General features: G+C 38.6%; 1 long non-coding RNA gene across 1 annotated transcript; it reads right to left on the reverse strand.

The window, feature by feature from the left end:
* Positions 1 to 1,115: 1,115 nt before the first annotated feature.
* On the reverse strand, positions 1,116 to 4,652 carry LOC148125780 (uncharacterized). The gene is made up of 3 exons (XR_015743686.1): positions 3,916 to 4,652; positions 2,463 to 2,602; positions 1,116 to 1,402 (listed from the first exon to the last, which is right to left on the reverse strand). It is a non-coding gene; the product is annotated as an uncharacterized LOC148125780 (long non-coding RNA).
* Between the last annotated feature and the right edge of the window lie 13,182 nt (positions 4,653 to 17,834).

Genomic DNA, 17,834 nt, shown 5'->3' on the forward strand with positions numbered 1-17,834 from the left:
TCTTGCAGAACAACATGCCCTGTGTTTGTGAAGAAAATAAAACTCTGAAAAGAAAGATTTGCTCCTTCCAGAAAGATATGCCCTACTAAATTCTCAAGCATTGAGAAATGCTTCGGTAATGGTACTTTGTATTTCTAACTGAAACCAACATACCACTGGTTATTTTAGTTACCAATGATGCAGATTTTCAAAAGTTGGGTTACCAGAAATGTGGTTGAGGTTGCTCACCTGCATTGCCTATTAGCACTTCCTTGATTTGCTACTGTTAAGATCCACATAAAAGCATAGGAAATACTCATTTTATATTGGTGGAAAAGACTAGAAATCACACAATAGCACAATAGTACAAAATGATGAGCTTTCTTTTGGTTAATCTTTGCATCACAGATCATAAAAACATTCCCAAACAAAGAACATCCATCCTTCCTTCCTTCCTTCCTTCCTTCCTTCCTTCCTTCCTTCCTTCCTTCCTTCCTTCCTTCCTTCCTCCAACAAGAGGTACCGAAGATTATTTATTTTAGGATCAGTTTTTTTTTCCTGCAGTGCTGTTAGAACTCTCAAGGCTGTCCTTTTGAGTGTGTAGAAAGTTAGCATCCACCCCTCTCCTAAAAGAATGAAATATTTTGAGATAATAAAAAGGCAGAATATTATATTTCCCTGGATGAGAAATGGAGAAACATGCTCTTGGAAAGCAGCTCCCATCTTCCTTAAGAGCTCTCAGCACTTAAAAGATAAAGAGCTTATTGAAAGAAGCCAAGTATCTAAGTAGCTCTATTCATAAGCAAATAGCTCCAAACCAAGATCCAAAGCAGGACAAAGCCATTAAGCCATAATAGGAATTGCCCAACACCTTTTCAGGACACAAGCCTCTTCATTGCATCATCTCAGCTCCAAACCTCAACCAAACGGAGCTCAGACAAACAGCTAGAATTTGTACTTTGCCTATAGAGCCAGCTATGACCCCCCTAGCTATGACAGTCAATAGAATACATGTTCTTGCACAGTAACACAGTAAGCCCAAGAGAAGGTATAAAAAAACCCCACTCTCAACTCCATGTGGTCAGCTGCCCAGAATCCCATGTGCTTGTTGGTTCTGCTTTATCAATAAATGGATCTTCTTTCCAATCAGCCTCCAGCCTCCATTTTGTTTCCAGTGCCTTTCTCCCAGCTTGGAACTGAACCGTATGGGTATTTTTCCCCCACAGGGGCATATAAAAATAAGTTCGTGTTTTTACATGTGCTATTTACTTTTTAATTTATATCCTACCTTGCAATGTAGGCAATCTAGAGCCAGTTTGGTGATTAAACAGATCAGGCTAGAAAATGGGAAACTGTGAGTTTTAGTCCCACCTTAGGTATGAAGTCAGCAGGGTGATCTTGGGCCAGTCACTCTCTCCCAGCCCTAGAAAGGAGGCAAGAGCAACTCATTTTGCAAAAAAGAAAAAAAGAAGTCAATTAAACTGCAGGGACTAGTCTAGGAGGTTTCCAGGAGTCAGGAAACTGGACAAGTGTACTGATGTGAGGTGAATTGATTGATGCTTTATGTTTGCTTTCTTTCTATGGTCATAGGTCTTGTGAGTTTTAGGTCATAGCTTTATTGACTTAATGGCTAATTTAATTTTAAAGAACATTAGGGCATGCTTCTGACTCTATAGTATATATACAATGAATAAACAGGCTGGAAAGATATATCAATAGCAAATTCAGTGCCGCAGTTTTGACTCGATCCAGATTAAAAATCCTGTCACATACTCAAAATTACTCTCCCTTTTCCTCACAGGGTTGCTATGTTTGACCCCAGATTGGACTGGAGAAGTGGGTGTGGGACAGGCAGCTTGTCACATTTTTGAATTATTTATCTTTTTTTTAAAAAAAACCCTGCCTTTCCTCTCCATGGACCAGCACCTCTTTTAGGAGACCCGGAAGCGCCCCAAAGACTTTGCGGAAATATTTAGCCTTTCAAGAAGGAAGAGGTTCCCTGTGCAGAATACAGCAAACCTGCTGTTCTTGTGGAGCAAGCTAAGCCTGACCACAAAAGTATGGTTACATTTCTTGGAAAAGAATGAGGGCTCACAAAAACACGTCTAGCAACAAAGAAGAATGTGGCCTTGAGAATTAACCGGGTCACATGGATTTATGAATTTCATTCCCTCGGATATAAAAAAACAACAACAAAACTCCTATTCGTGACTAGTCAGAGCAATTTTCCGTGAATGGAAGATAAGACAAGCCATTACATATTTGTGTTTTTATATTATGTTAAAAGGGGATTACTGATTAACCACAAGGGATGTGGGAGGGAAACCCAGCCTCTAAATTCATCTTCCATAGGCAGATTAGGTATAGCTGAATCAGTGCAAGCCCTCACGGAAGCTTTGATATTTTCATACAATGGTTTTTCAAGAGATGCTGCCAGGGACATATTACAGACCATCATCCACAGAGCTTCCAGTTACACTCACTGTGTGCCAGTAGCGTTCTCCTCACGACTTAGGAGGGCCAACAAAGGCACTCTAAGTATAGTGGCATCTTTTGCTCTGCCATGCCTTGAATTGTTAAATGAAAAGGCTCAACAGTCCCTTGGTATTATTCCTTCTCTTGTCTAGAAAGAGAAAAGAAAAATGAAACTTCAGAATGGGAAGGCAGCAGGAAGGACAAAGTGGAGAGAAGAATACAGGAAGTCCTCGATTTACAATAATTCGTTCCGTGACTGCTCAAAGTTACAACAGCACTGAAAAAAAGTGACTTATGACCATTTCTCACAATTATGATCGTTGCAGCATCCCCATGATCACATGATTTACATTCGGATGCTTGACAACTGACTCACATTTATGACGGTTGAAGTGTCCCAGGGTCATGAGAACACCTTTTGCAACTTTCTGACAAACCAAGTCAATGGGGGAACCAGATTCACCATGTTACTAATTTAACAAGTGCAGTGATTCACTTAACCACTGTGGCAAGATAAGTTGTAAAACTCACTTAACAAATTTCTCACTTAGCGACATACATTTTGGGCTTAGTTGTGGTTGTAAGTTGAGGACTATCTGTAAGTGCAAGCCATGGAGAGGCCATCCCACTAAGCAACCAATATTAGATGATGATGATGATTGATGATGATCCCCCAGTGAGGCACTCCTTGACATGGTTATGGAGCTTGTACGTTTTGAGGAAGATGAGAGTTATGCTAGGTGTTCAGCCATTCTAGGCTCCCCAGAGGAGTCAGATGAAGAGTGTCTCCCCCATAAACCATATGGTAAGATGCAATTTACAGAAATCCATACTGGTTCAGTCATTGCCTGGGTCAACAAGGGTTGCACAAGGTGTTGGGAGTTCCTGAACATCTGGTTACAAACGGGTTACAAGGTTCAGGATTGTTGGTTGAACAACCAGGGCCAGCCGCTGAACTACTACTGGAATAACAGAATAACAAGAGTTGGAAGTCACCTTGGAGGTCTTTTAATCCAACCCCCTCCTCAGGCAAGAAACCTTATACTATTTCAGACAAATGGTTGACCAATCTCTTCTTAAAAACTTCACAACTTCTGGAGGCAAATTGTTTCACTGATTAATTGTTTTAACTATCAGGAAATTTCTCCTTGGTTCTAGGTTGCTTCTCTCCTTGATTAATTTCCATCCATACTTTCTTGTCCTGCCTTCAGGTGCTTTGGACAATAGCTTGACTGCCTCTTCTTTGTGGCAACCTCTGAGATATTGGAACACTGCTATCATGTCTCCTCTAGTCCTTCTTTTCATTAAACTAGACATACCCAATTCCAGCAACTGTTCTTTATATAATAATTAGTATAATTACTAGTATAATTACTAGTACCAATGATAATAAATGTCTCGGGTACAGTCCCAAAACAACTGGAGCACCACTTTCAACACCATTGGCATTGATAGACTCACCATCAGTCAATTTGCAAAAGCCAGCTTTACTTGGAACAGTTTATATCCTGCGATGACACCTTGAACACCATCAAACATCAACATTCCCAAGTCTTGAAAGGAATCGCTTAGGTGGACAAAAATGCCAGATACAGTCTTAACATTTGGCTGACTGTGCAACGATAATAATAATAATAAGCGAATAGCACAAACCTAACAGAGCACCTATAATAGTATCTAACATTTTTCCTGATATAACTTAATAATTAGATTTTCTTAAAAGCACACACAAAAAATATACTTCACTTTTTTAAAAATGTAAAGGCCCAATTGTCATACATGTTGATCAGAATGCTGTTGTGACTAAGGAAATTTAGGAGCACCTTCTGTGGGGATTTGTGTGAGGTTAAATGATGAATTAATCATTTGAGGCAACAAAGGACAAACCTTATTAGGTATTTGAAGAGTTCAGAGGAGGAAACAGCCACAATGCTATAAACATAAACAATTTCTGCCTTAGAGTGGTGGAGGATTGAGGGATAAATTTCTGTCAAGAGGGCAAAATGGATGTTACAGTTTCATCTCTGTACTTCAAAAATCAGAAAAAGTGACATTGGTAAACATCATGAAGAACTTACAGAGTATGTTTAATCAATACAAGAGTAAATACGTATCACCATCATCTATCACCAGGCTTAAAGTATTTGGTCTTTAAAAATGCTGAGCCACGGTTCCTAATCACTGAATACTAGTGACACCTATTGGATGAAAAAAATAATACTTGTAAGAACTATGGGAGAAAAAGGTTCCAAAATCCATAGGCATGTTACCTTTATTAGCTTTAGTAACTATATTGCCTGTATGGATTTAGAATAAAAATGCAACCTTTCTTTCAATCTCTTTCAAATTAATAATTCTTTTCCCTATTTTGCAAAAGTAAAGTAAATTTGTAGTTAACCTGTTTTATGCAGCCTGAGGGTGCAGTTTCCAACCTTTTAAAAGTATTTGCATACAAACTGGTTTCCTGTGTTGAAACAACAAGTAGTTTATCAGAAAGATTAAAAAAAATGTTGGAATAAATCTCCATCAGCATTATGGGAAATTAAGATTAAAAATTGATTCTCCTCCTCTTCATTTGAATGTGGGTAGAAAATCCTGCTTTATCAGTGCCGCAATTGGTCACAAAACTTCACCCCTGTTTAAATAGAAGCACTGATAAAATTTTCCCCTAAAAGAGTGGGGATAAACTGGCTGAATATGCAGGCATTGGTGCAGAGTTCAAAGTGCTGGACTAGAAAACTGGGAGAGCTTGATTTCTAGTCCTCCCTCAGGCATAGAAGTCAGTTGAGTGACCTTGGGTTCAGCCCAACCCATCACACAAGATTGTTGCTGTGGGAAAACAGAAGCAGGAAGTGCCATACACACTTACCCTGGGTTGTGCAAAGTAAAGGTAAAATAAACGAATCGGTGTGCCAAGCTAATCTTTAATTTCAGGCCTTATTTAAGATGTTCGCCTGCACAGCGTGCCATTGTACTTGTTCATAGTTTGATTTATTGTCATCAAGTCAGTGTTGACTCTTAGCAACCATGTAAGGATTTTTCCCCAGGAGGATTTGTCCCCAACTTGGCTCAACAGTGCACCCCTCACCACTGTAACCAAGTCCATCCATCCATCATGCCCCTGGTTGTTCTCTTCTTCTCTGCTCTTCCAACTTTCCCAGAATTTGAGTTTTTTTTCCCCAGAGAGCTAGGTCTTCGCATAATGTGTCCATAGCAGAGGTGGTATTCAGCAGGTTCTGACCAGTTCTGGAGAACTGGTAGCGGAAATTTTGAGTAGTTCGGAGAATTGGCAAATACCACCTTTGACTGGCCCCGCCCCCATCTATTCTCTGCCACCCAAGTCCCAGCTAATTGTTTAGGTCTTCTTTGGTTGCCCTGCACAAGAGAACGGAGCTGGAAAGTAGGTTAGCAGGGTGGAGAGGGAGTGGGGATTTTGCAGTAATCTTCCCCCAGGAGTGGGGAGGGAATGGAGATTTTACAGTATCCTTCCACTACCATGCCCACCAAGCCATGCCCACAGAACCAGTAGTAAAAAAATTTGAATTCCACCACTGGTCCATAGTAGGGAAATATGAGCCAGGTTCATGTTTATACCTGCCATTATTTGCCTCTACTGTTTGCCTTCTTTGTGTCCGTGTTTAGAATGTATGACATTTTGGGGCAAAACTTCATTTTTGTAATGGACTTAATTTCACCAGAATTATCTATTGGCAACTACTCCTTTCAGTTTTTGAGAACTCATTCTTCTGTCATCTATGTACTGTATCTAGCCAAATGGACTGCCTTTGCAGTTGCCTCTGGTTTTTCCAAGCATCAGGTTTAAAATTACCCCTACACACTTATACACGGACACTTCTTGTTGATGTTGTTGTTCCTTTGAGTCAGTTTTGATGACTGCCTGAATATATCCCGGCAAGATTTCAGGAATTGTCTGTCATTGCCTTCTTCCTAGGGCTGAGATAGAATTACTGGTGCAAGATCAGCCAGCTGGCTCTACAACAAAGGCAGAATTAGAACTTACAGTCTCCTGGTTTCAACCTGAGGCCTTAACCACGACACGAAACTAGCTGTCTTTACTTCATCCACCTTGAATTATTTGTTCTTCTTGTAATCCAAGACATTCAATACAATTGTCAGGATTATGGGCCTATGGAACGTAAATATCTGAAAGAAAGGTGATCTAATTATCATTACCTTAGTCAAATGTTATAGTACAATATTCATATATTGAAGCAAAGGACAAACTATTCTAACAAAGATAACAGTTACGTTTTCAAAACGGAACCCAAGTGATGAACTGTGTTGTGATAGCACAATGGAAGGTCCATCACAACACAAATACAAAAGGGGTAGTCCCAACACCATAGTGCACATTTAAATATTTGTCATACTTTCTCCTCTCTGCCAATGCCCATGCTCAAAAATTTAAAAACTCTGGGAAATAATCTTTGTTGAAACACATTTTATTTCTTGGCAAGAAAAATAATTGCTAGAAGCACTGGCATCAGATGAGGTAATTTTGTCCATTCAAATAAGTTAATAGCATTAATAGTAGTCGTGGTGGTGCAGTGGTTAGAATGCAGCATTGCAGGCTAACTCTGCCCACAGCCTGGAGTTTGATCCTGACCAGCTCAAGGTTGACTCAGCCTTCCATTCTTCTGATGGGTAAAATGAAGACCCAGGTTGTTGGGGGCAACATGCTGACATTGTAAACCACCCAGAGAGTTCAATAAAGCACTAGGGGGGGGGGGTATATATGTCTAAGTGCTATTGCTATTATTTCTGTTCCACAGACCTTTTATTTCATCATTTAAACAATAATTTATTTTTGAATATAAAAACTGAAATTACTCAAAACTGGAACAAGCAGGACTTTTACACTGCAAATATAAACCAGTGCTTCTTCCTGGAAGAACTGTACAAACATTGGACTTGCCAATAAAATGTAGAGCTTTTATTCCTGAAAAGCATTTAAAGTACTTGTGCTACTAAATCATTTTTAGTATCCCAAGTAATTTTCAAAAACCTGGGAGTCCAAAAATTATCTGGTTAACTTAAATCAAAGTCAGGTGAATGCTGCTTTTTATTTGCAGGCATGGCCCTTCCCCAATCATGTTTCAGAAAGTCAAGAGGAAAAATTTCCCCCATGGGATATTCTGTAGGAGAAGGAGTGGTAGAACAAGGGGGAGGAGTTAAGAGAGGAATCAGTCTAAAACCCCTATGTAACCAGTGGACTATTGGACAAGTGGACTAAGTCCAATCCCCCGTTGCATTTCATTGATCCGTATCGGACTCCAAGTAAGTGCCAACCATTAGTAGAGAAGATTCCTGTGCAGAGTATCAATAAATCAGTTTAATTGAACCTTCAACTGTGCATGTGATTGACATATTGTCTTTGGAAAACATGAATGGGTCTTATCATTCTTGCCAACCAAAGGAAAATGATCTTCACCATCCCTGAGTGTACATGCCTATGTTTTACAAGATATGAGAAATCAAAAAAACAATGTAGTGTCCATACCTCTGGAAGGCCAGATATAAACGAGGGTTTCAATTTCCTTTTTTACCTACTTATTAAAGGTTAAGTAGTCCTGCAGTCTCCTGTATCTAACTATCTAATATGATGGGTATAGAAGTATATTAGAGCAAAGTACATGTATGGTTTTTTAAAAATGTAACTGAATGTATGCCATAAAAAAGAAATACAAATGGGCTACAATATTCGTTTTCTCTTATAAATTATGGGTAATCAACTGCATTTTTTCTCAGACTGGTACTCCCCAAACATTTTCACCCTGAACTCTCATAGTTCCTCTTATAATATGTATAGTATGATACATGAATATATATAGAATATGTGTATACTAAGTAACTATGTGTGTGTGTGTGTACATAGGTGGTCAGAGGCCATAATAAAGGTTTATTTGCTGACTTATTTACTTACTGAAAGACATCAGATTGGGGAGAACTGTTTTGTTATTTATAGGTAAAAGGTAAAAGAGATACACACATAGACATAGAATTGCACAGTACATTTATATCTTAATTAAAGATATTAAATTTACTATTGTCAATGTTTGGAGCTGTGTTAACTATACATTGGGAATTCATAATGTTTAGAAAGAGATTGAACATTTTATTCATTTATTGTTTTAGAATGTAAACTTCGATTTTTCTAAGGCTTTTTTTTTTTAATCCAAACATACACTCTTTGAAAGTACAAATAATTTAAAAAGTTATGTGGCAGAGTGCAGAACTTAAATCAGGTAGCTATTTTGAATTTTCCCAACTACATTCTAAGACAGGCTTTATTATCTAATAGATCTGGGGTCAAGAAAAGATGGTGTCTGTTTTATCTTTTTGAAAATGATAAAAACTATAACAAAGATCTATTTTGGATATAGCAAGAGTAGGCAAGATCTATACAGTAGAAAAACAAAGTAATTTCAATGTTAATCTTGTTATCTTTTTTGTTAAGCGAAACAACAACGGTATGGTCTAGTGATTACAACACCAGGCTAGAAACCAAGACACCATGAGTTCTAGTCCCACCTTAGGCACAAAAGCCAATTGGGTGACTTTGGGCCAGTTAACCAAATCCACCTCATAGGGTTATTGTTGTGGGGAAAATTGGAGTAGAAAGGAGTATTGGATATGTTCGCCACCTTGAGTTATGTATAAAAATAATAAATGCAGGATATACATAAAATAAAGGATTATGTACATTCATTCATCTGATGTAATACGGATTATCCATATTAAAATCAACATTATATATAACTGAACGATATTATTGTAGTATATATGTACATATCAGTTGTAATTGAAAAAAAAATCATTCAAGGCAATGATTATTCATCTATCCACAGGAAAGGGTATATACACTTCAAGCTATTACCAAAGTATCTATAAATGAGGACCTTTTTCTGACTAACAAATTGTATTTAAAGGTGCAAACCTTTAACCTTTAAACAAGTTGCAGTTTATACCTTTTAATAAAATCTGTTGGTTGGAAAAGGTCCTAGGAGAGTTCTGATTTTTTATCCCATCATAGACTAACATGGGTCTCTCAGCTTATGATGGTCTTAGGAATCAGAAGTGATTTGGGCTTTTTAAAGTCCAGTAATTGCAACAGTATGTTTTATGCCATGTGATCCTCCCAAAGTAATTTCTAGTAAGTCTATTCAGTGCATGTTGAGAGGGGGTGGGAGGAAGGGAGAGAGGGAGGGAGAGAGAGAGAGAATGGAAGAAGAGAGAAAGAAAAACACAATCACTTCTATAAAAGCATCTTCTAAAGTCTCAACTTGTTTACTTACACCACTGGATGGCACTAAAGCAGCGTTTTTCAAACTTGACAACTTCAAAAGATGTGGACTTCAACTCTCAGAATTCTGCAGCCAGCACGAAGTGGCTTTGGGGATACATGAAAACTCTATTATCTATCTATCTATCTATCTATCTATCTATCTATCTATCTATCTATCTATCTATCTATCATGTACAAGATAACAAGTATAGGTAGGAACATAAACAAGAACAAAGGAAATAAATACAGATAAACGGGGATGGTAAGACAGGGACAGTAGGCATGCTGGTGTGCTTATGCACGCCTCCTTTAAGGACCTCTTAGGAATGGGGTGAGGTCCACGGTAGATAGTTTGAAGTTGAAGCTGTGAGGGGTTGAGGATGTAACAATAAGAGTCGGGTAGGGTGTTCCGGGCGTTGACCACTCTGTGGCTGAAGTTGTATCTTCTGCAATCGAGTTTGGAGTGGTTTATCTTGAGTTTGTATCTTTTTGGTGGATACTATGATTCAAAGGACCGCGGCAATCTCGGCTTCGTGGCTGGACCCATACAGAATAGCGTAATCATGAATTGCGCCTCTGCTTGAATACTGCCTAGCCCAGGGGTTCCCAAACTTGGCAACTTGAAGACTTGTGGACTTCCAACTCCCAGCATAGCTGGCTGGAGAATTCTGGGAGTTGGAAGTCCACAAGTCTTCAAGTTGCCAAGTTTGGAGACCTCTGGCCTAGCCTGAAACTCAGAGATATTTTTATGAGATCAGTGAGACTGAGTCATCCCACAAGCCTTTCCCCAATACCAACTTAGCATTTTCACGTATTCTTAAATTGCTAGAAAACTACGGCAGTACCAAATGTATTGTTCTCGTTGTCAAACCCACTTTACTTTTATTGTCTCCATTTCAGGTCAATGCATTCATCTGAATTTCATCCAAGACAGTGAGTGCTGAAGCCTTCAATGATTTTATACATCTGTTGAGGTTGCACTTGGATGATGGCGAAAGAAGAAAATGCTACTTTTGACATCTAAGAGCAATTTAAGTGTTGCTCACTGAAAGGTTGGGGAAGAGATGAAAGCAACATCATAGCAGGTGAATTTGGAATTATCTGCCCGTGTACAGTGTCCCTTATTTATTAATCAGATTTATATAGCAGCCAATCTTACAGAAAGTGACTCTGGGCCATATATGATAACCCAATAAAACAGTAAAAGCCCTTCTCCTAATTCAACTTTTCCTTCCATTCCAGTAGGACTGTTCCCTAAGCTTTGACCTCTGTCCTTAAGATAGGAGAAATTGAAGTTCTTATCAGCAGTTGAGATAAGAAAAGTCCTTGGCTGTACAGGAACTCAAATTGTTTTAATATGTCTCCACATTTTTATAACTTGGCATATATATAGCAGCACACTTTAACATAATTGGCAGAACCTAAGAGAACTTAGGTCATAAGGTGGATTCCACTTTTATTCTAACAAATTTGAGTTTTCTGACACCAAATTATGGTTTTAGATGATGATGATGATTTTATATCACAGTTACTTCCGAAAAGAGCAAAGGGCAGTGTTTTACAGACACATCAGAAGTGGTATTGAGCAGGTACTGACCAGTTCTGGGGAACCGGTAGCAGAAATTTTGAGTAGTTCGGAAAACCAGCAAATACCACCAACTGGCCCTGCCCCCATCTATTCTCTGCCTCCCATTGGCTGGGTCTTCTTTTGTTGCCCTGCACAGGAGAAGGGACCTGGAAAGCAGGTTAGTGGGGTGGGGAGGGAATGGGATTTTGCAGTAACCTTCCCCTGTCAGGCCCACAAAGCCATGTCATACCCACAGAACCCATAGTAAAAAAAATTTGAATCCCACCATTGAGACACATGCATAAGATTTGCATGAATAATCCCCCAATGAGAAAAATATTTGAAACAGATTAAAGTTCTAAAGCATGACTGATCATAATTATACAATCAGGGTGCTGCCATTTCAATTAAGTTCACCTGGGATCTTTCTGCTAGGCGCCATTCCCATGAATAGTCCATAAGCAGGGTTTTACACATGCTGACTGCTGCCAGGATCACCTTTGCCCAATGTTGGAAACAGCCATAGACACCTGTGGAGGGACTGGTTATACAAAAAGTTATGAATTGTGCTGAAATGGATAAATTAACGCTGAGTTTAAAAGATAAGGAAGCTTCAATATTTTATAAGGTATGGGAACAATGGCATGGCTGGATAGATTGGAGACAGATTAAGGATAAGTAATTATTAAATATAGAATATAGACAGAATAAGAATATAATTATGCACAAATTAATATTTGTAAATATCGCACAAATGATTGTTACATGATAAACGTCCCCAACAGCTGTTATTGAATTATATATTTTTTATGTTTTTAATGTAATAAAATTCAATAAAGTTTATTTTTAAAAAAGCAGGGTTTTCCACAGGCTTTTCAATCATGGATCAGCTCTGGTGCACTTCGTTAAGTATTTGGTTCACAATATATCTAGGGCAGTGATGGCTAACCTTCGGTCGTTGCCAAAAGTGCACATATGTGCATGCATGCATTCCTGCACCCATAATGCAATGCGCGCATGACCCCTCTCCCCCTGCGCATATATGCAGGGCACTCCTGTGCACCACATGCTCGCATGCTGGCAGAGATGGCTTTGCATGCCACTTTTGGCACACGTGCCATAGATTCACTATCACAGACCTAGGGCTTTATACATCAATGAAATGTGACTCACTCTGGCCACAAGCTCAAAAGCAGGGAACAGGGATTTCGCTTAGCTGCCTCATTTGATCATCTGCTGTCCTTTGTTCAATGAAAACACCACACAAATCCAGCTGAAATCATTGAAGGCTGAATGATTAAAGCCAAGCTACATTTTCAAGAAACATCCACTACTGAGGAATGTGCTAAAACTGAGTATACATTCTGTCTAGTAACTTGCTCCTTCAGGAGTAGTAAAAACCATCTCTAAATGGGTTATCTTAATTCTTGGTACAAACTAACCACATTATTCTGATTGGAATTCAAATTTAGTTCTTTCTCACTCTGTCTATTTCTTCAATGGATATCTGTTGTCAATTGCACAATTTCTCTTGATTGAAATGAAGAAATAGATAACACCATGCCAGATAGATAGATAGATGGATGGATGGATGGATGGATGGATGGATGGATGGATTAATAGATTGACAGATGGATCTCCAAGAGACCGTATGATCAAAAGCCAAAGAGAATCTTATATAAAGTCTTATAATGTTAGCATCATATCTGGAATAAATATGAACAGCTTCACCCTCAAGCTGCATCCAGATATATTATAGCAGATTCCAGTATAGTCAGCTGAGATTGTTCCCACAAATCTTGAACAACTTGTTCAAACCTGAAAAAAAGTACCAAATTCACTGAGGATGAATTTTGTTTTTCTTAACAGTACCTGCTCCATGACAGAAATCTGAGATATAGTTATGATCTGAGTGCAAGTCAATATTTTCATCAAGTTGTTGAGAATATTCTGCAGTATTAATGAAAAGAAATAACAGTTTGTGTTTCTATATACCTATTTTATTTCATATAAATCCGATATGAAAATATTCATTCTATTTCTAAGGTTCAAGAATTAATGTTTATTTTAAAAACAGATCTACTTTAAAGTACTGGAACTACAAAAATAGTTTAACAATATGCACTAAAGATTCTGAAACTAGGGCAAGGAATGCCTTATTTAATTTCCTGATATATTGCAAAATCTCAGATACTCAAATCACTTCCATTTGAGGTGTCTAATGCAATATATCTTCAGAGATAGGTAGCAATTTACTAGCTGTTGACTTCAGCACATAAAACAATACAGCTGGCAATACAATGACACACAAATGAAAATGAAAAGTGAAGAGAAGGACCAGGGGAGATATGATAGCACTGTTCCAATATCTGAGGGGCTGCCACAGAAAGGAGTAGGTCAAGCTATTTTCCAAAGCACCTGAAAGCCAGACATGGAATAATGGATGGAAACTGAACAAGGAGAGATTCAACCTGGAAATAAGGAGGAATTTTCTGGCAGTGAGAACAATCAACTAATGGAGTAGCTTGACTTTAGAGGTTGTGGGAGTTTCATCACTGAAAGCTTCCACGAAGAGACTGGACTGCCATCTATCAGAAATGGTGTAGGGTCCACTGCTTGGGTGGTGGTGGACTAGATGACCTACAAAGTCCCTCCCAACTTTGTTAATCTGTTAAATATTGAGTAGATCAAATACAACTTCAAGATATTCCAATCTGTAGGTTAATAGACTTATTGTATCACAGAAAATTTTATACAACATTGTGACAAGTTCTTCACTAATTATCCACCATGTTCCTTTTTCATTGAAATAGCTAATTGTTTGGTTATGCTGCCATATGTAATGGTAATTATTCTCCTTCAGCAGTAGAGTCAAACTACAAGACCCAATATATAGCAAACTAGAGTCCAGTAAAACAAGTTCTTGAAAATGATTTCTAGCTGGCTATTTACCTCTGGGAAGAAACGTTTACAAAAAACTTAAGCTTTCTATTCAATTCACCTGAGCAGCAGTCTTCTAGGTCTGTGTTCCTTAACCTTGGTGACTTTTAAGATGTGTGGACTTCAATTCCCAGAATTCTCCATCTGGGAATTAAACGAGTATAAGAAAACCATTAAGAGAACATTCTTTAAAAATTCTTACCTCACCATCGGAATATTACCACAGTCATAAAACCATCAAAAATCTTTTTTTTTTCATTGCTGTTGTAACTTTGGCCACCAAATGAACAATTAATTGTTAAGTCGACACCTACCTGTACAATCAACCTATGTAGAATAATAACTGAAATATGAAATCCCTATGCATGAATTGTCTCTTATCTTTTAGAGCAAATGGATGAGGTGACTCTGTCAAATATCAGTTGAGAGAAAATGGTGGGCAAAACAAACCAGCTCTTCTACAATCACAGCATAAAAGGCCAGAAAACTTCCTGCTTTCCTTCCTGGGTGACCCTCAAAACTGGGGAAGAATTGGACAAAACTGGGAAAGAAAGCACAAGAATTGAGAGGTATTTAAATGCTTCTGACGGTATCTGATATTCCTAAACTAAAAAGAAAGGTTTTTTTTTCTTTTTAATGTGCACCTCCTCAGCCAACTTCAATTTCTTTACTGAAAAGCCTGTAATTTCTTTAGCAGGAGTGCCATTTTGTGCACTAATTGAAATATTGGCTTCCTGATACATGTGCAGTCACCGTTCCATGTGCAGTCAGTAAGCAAGCAAGGAAATGAACAAATCAACAAGTACAAAAAAGTAAAGTACAAATATAACCAATGCAGGCATTTAGCACAACAAAAGGCATCATGTGAAACCGATTTTGCTCAGTTTCAGGCAGCATCGCCAGCTGTGGAGTAGATTCTACTCAACTGAACAAGGTCACAAGGCTGAGCTTATTAACTTCCAAGTTTTAGGGAGGGAGGGAGGGAGGCATTGTGAAAAAAAGCAGCTCAGGAAGGGATTTGAATAATTTATTTGCCCTCCAATAGGGCAAAAAAAAAAAGGGGGGGGGGATTCCCAGGTCAGGCACAGGGTACCGTAGGGGAGAACTTTAGCTGAATGAGACAGAATGTCTATAGAGATTCTCAATCATTCAAATCATGGTTGTCCCAAAGGTGCTTTTTCCAAAATATGATTGGACTTTGTTTTTTTTCCTTTTGAAAATGTTTCTGTTCTCATTCAAGAAGCTTCTTCAGTTCTCTGTATCATGTGGTTTGCTTAGCAACCATTTTGCCATGACCCATTGCAGTCATTGCAGTGTGTGTGTGTTTGTGTGTCCTATACATGGGGGCATCTTATAGATGGAAAAATATGGTACATGGAAAACACCATCAGGATGCAGCTTCAGCCCTCCTCAGATGTGGGCTGGTCATGGAAGAGAGCTCCACAGTAAGGACATGTCTTTTGCAAAAAAGTTCAGTATAACTTCTTGGGTGTCTGCGGATATGCCCCATGTAATATTTGCCCAGGTCTTATTTTATTAGTCATATGCAGAGGCTGCTGCAGGTTTGGACGGGTTTGCCCAAACCCCTTGTTCCAATTCTGCGCTGATTGGAGAACCAGAAAATTGGACCACTGGTTGGCCCTGCCCCTGCTTGTTTTTTGGGCCGTTTTCAGCCGTTTTCTGGCCGAAAAATGGCCTGAAAAGGCCCCCAAATCAGCCTCAAAACAGCCTATTTTTCAGGCTGTTTTCAGGCCATTTTTCCGCCCGTTTTCAGGCTGATTTTGGCTGGTAAAAGGGCCTGAAAATGGCCCAAAATCAGGCCAAAAAATGGGTGGGGCGCAGCCAGCCAGTGGTGGGATTAGCCCCAACCAGCTGTATCCTACCTGTTCCTTTGAGACAAGTGGCTGGGTGGCGAGGCTGGGCATGATGAGTGACATCACCCGCTCAGTCACATGACCAACAGGCCACGCCTACCCAATCAGAGAACCGGTTGTTAAGAAATTTGCAACCCACCACTGGTCATATGTATACAAAATAGTCTAAACAACCCTTTTATGAATCCCTTTCTTCTTTTTGAAAGGGATCCTTGTACAAACTTATGTCTTCAGAAGAATAACTGAAACACTTTTACTACTAGATTACAATTACTCTCCTGGAATTATCAGAGACATAAACCGAGCCTAAATCAATCATTAACCAATCAATTAAAATAAATGGATTTCAATTGACACATACACCATTCCTGATAATATTCAACAGCATATCCGCATGCAATATCATGCAGCAGTGTTAATATAATTTGAGGGTAATGACTTTTTTTTTTTCAGGCTGCACACTTTTGGTTCATATTATTTTTGATATTTTATTTATATTTATTTTTAATATGTAACAAAATTACCATCTTAAATGGAACATTTCATAAACAAATAATGCTTTAATTATACGGGAATACGACTGATTGTTAAAATGCATAGTATTGCAGAAGGCAGCAGCTACAGCCTGTTTCTCTGAAAAGAAATGGCCCTGTGCAAGTGTAATTGTTGGGTTCCACTGTGCACTGAGCAAGCAGACATCTTCCTGACCAAGTAATTTCTCCTAGCTTTTCTCCCCGTGCAGTACCTATCCACAATGCAGCTTTGGTAGGACAGGGAGAATGTTCTAGTAAGGATGACCCTTCTGTTGGCAGACAGATGGTGGAGGAATTTCATTCAATTTATTCCTTTACTTGAATTTTAGTAGTTGAATACTAGTAGGAAGGTATGCATGAAAAGAGGAAAATGCTTGTTTTCAAACTCAGAACAAACCCCCACATTCTGGAATTTCCACTGAACTATTCTGGACCATACGTGATTGAGTAGTACCAAACCCTGGACCACTTTGATTGAGTTAGGTGAAGTTAAAGATAAATAGGGAAGCCAGTGTACTTTCCTCACTCCCTTTTTTCATTAGCTTCTGGCACAGCACATCTGATTAGCTCACCTGCCCTATCAAGAGTCTTCTCTTTCTTCTCAGCTGGCCCATATCCAGAACAGTGTCTCCATGGTCCAATCTGTGCTTCCTGTTTCCTGTTCTTTAGTTGCTTTCTACGCAGGCCTCCCCACCCACAATTCCTTTTCCCCGGATCAAAACTGCCTTTTTTTCCTTTCATGTACAGACCTCACAATGGGTTACTCAAAATGGGTCAGGCATGAGCATCTCAAAAGCAACTGTTCCATGCATAGAACATTGCATACAACTCTAGCACAGTATGGCTTTCACTCCTTCCACCCAGAAAGAATGCATTTAAGACACACAAATAGTTTACATTTCTTCATATACAATAAAAACCTGTTTAAAGAAAACACAAGACATAATTATATCAAAAGTAGTATTCATAATTTTTTTAAATAAAAACAATCTGTTCTTTAGAGACTTAGTGGACAAAAAGAAACAAGAATTAATTTTGCAGTTGAAAAGAGACCCATCTGAATTTAGTTAATGTGCTACACTAAAATAATAAAACTGATGCTTTGAGTATTGTAAAAGGAAGTTTTGTACAGTATATGTTATTTTACTTTTATGTTTTAA

This window comes from Pseudonaja textilis, chromosome 4, assembly GCF_049901715.1.
Source record: "Pseudonaja textilis isolate UNSWEBS1 chromosome 4, rPseTex1.2, whole genome shotgun sequence".
NCBI lineage: Eukaryota > Metazoa > Chordata > Lepidosauria > Squamata > Elapidae > Pseudonaja > Pseudonaja textilis.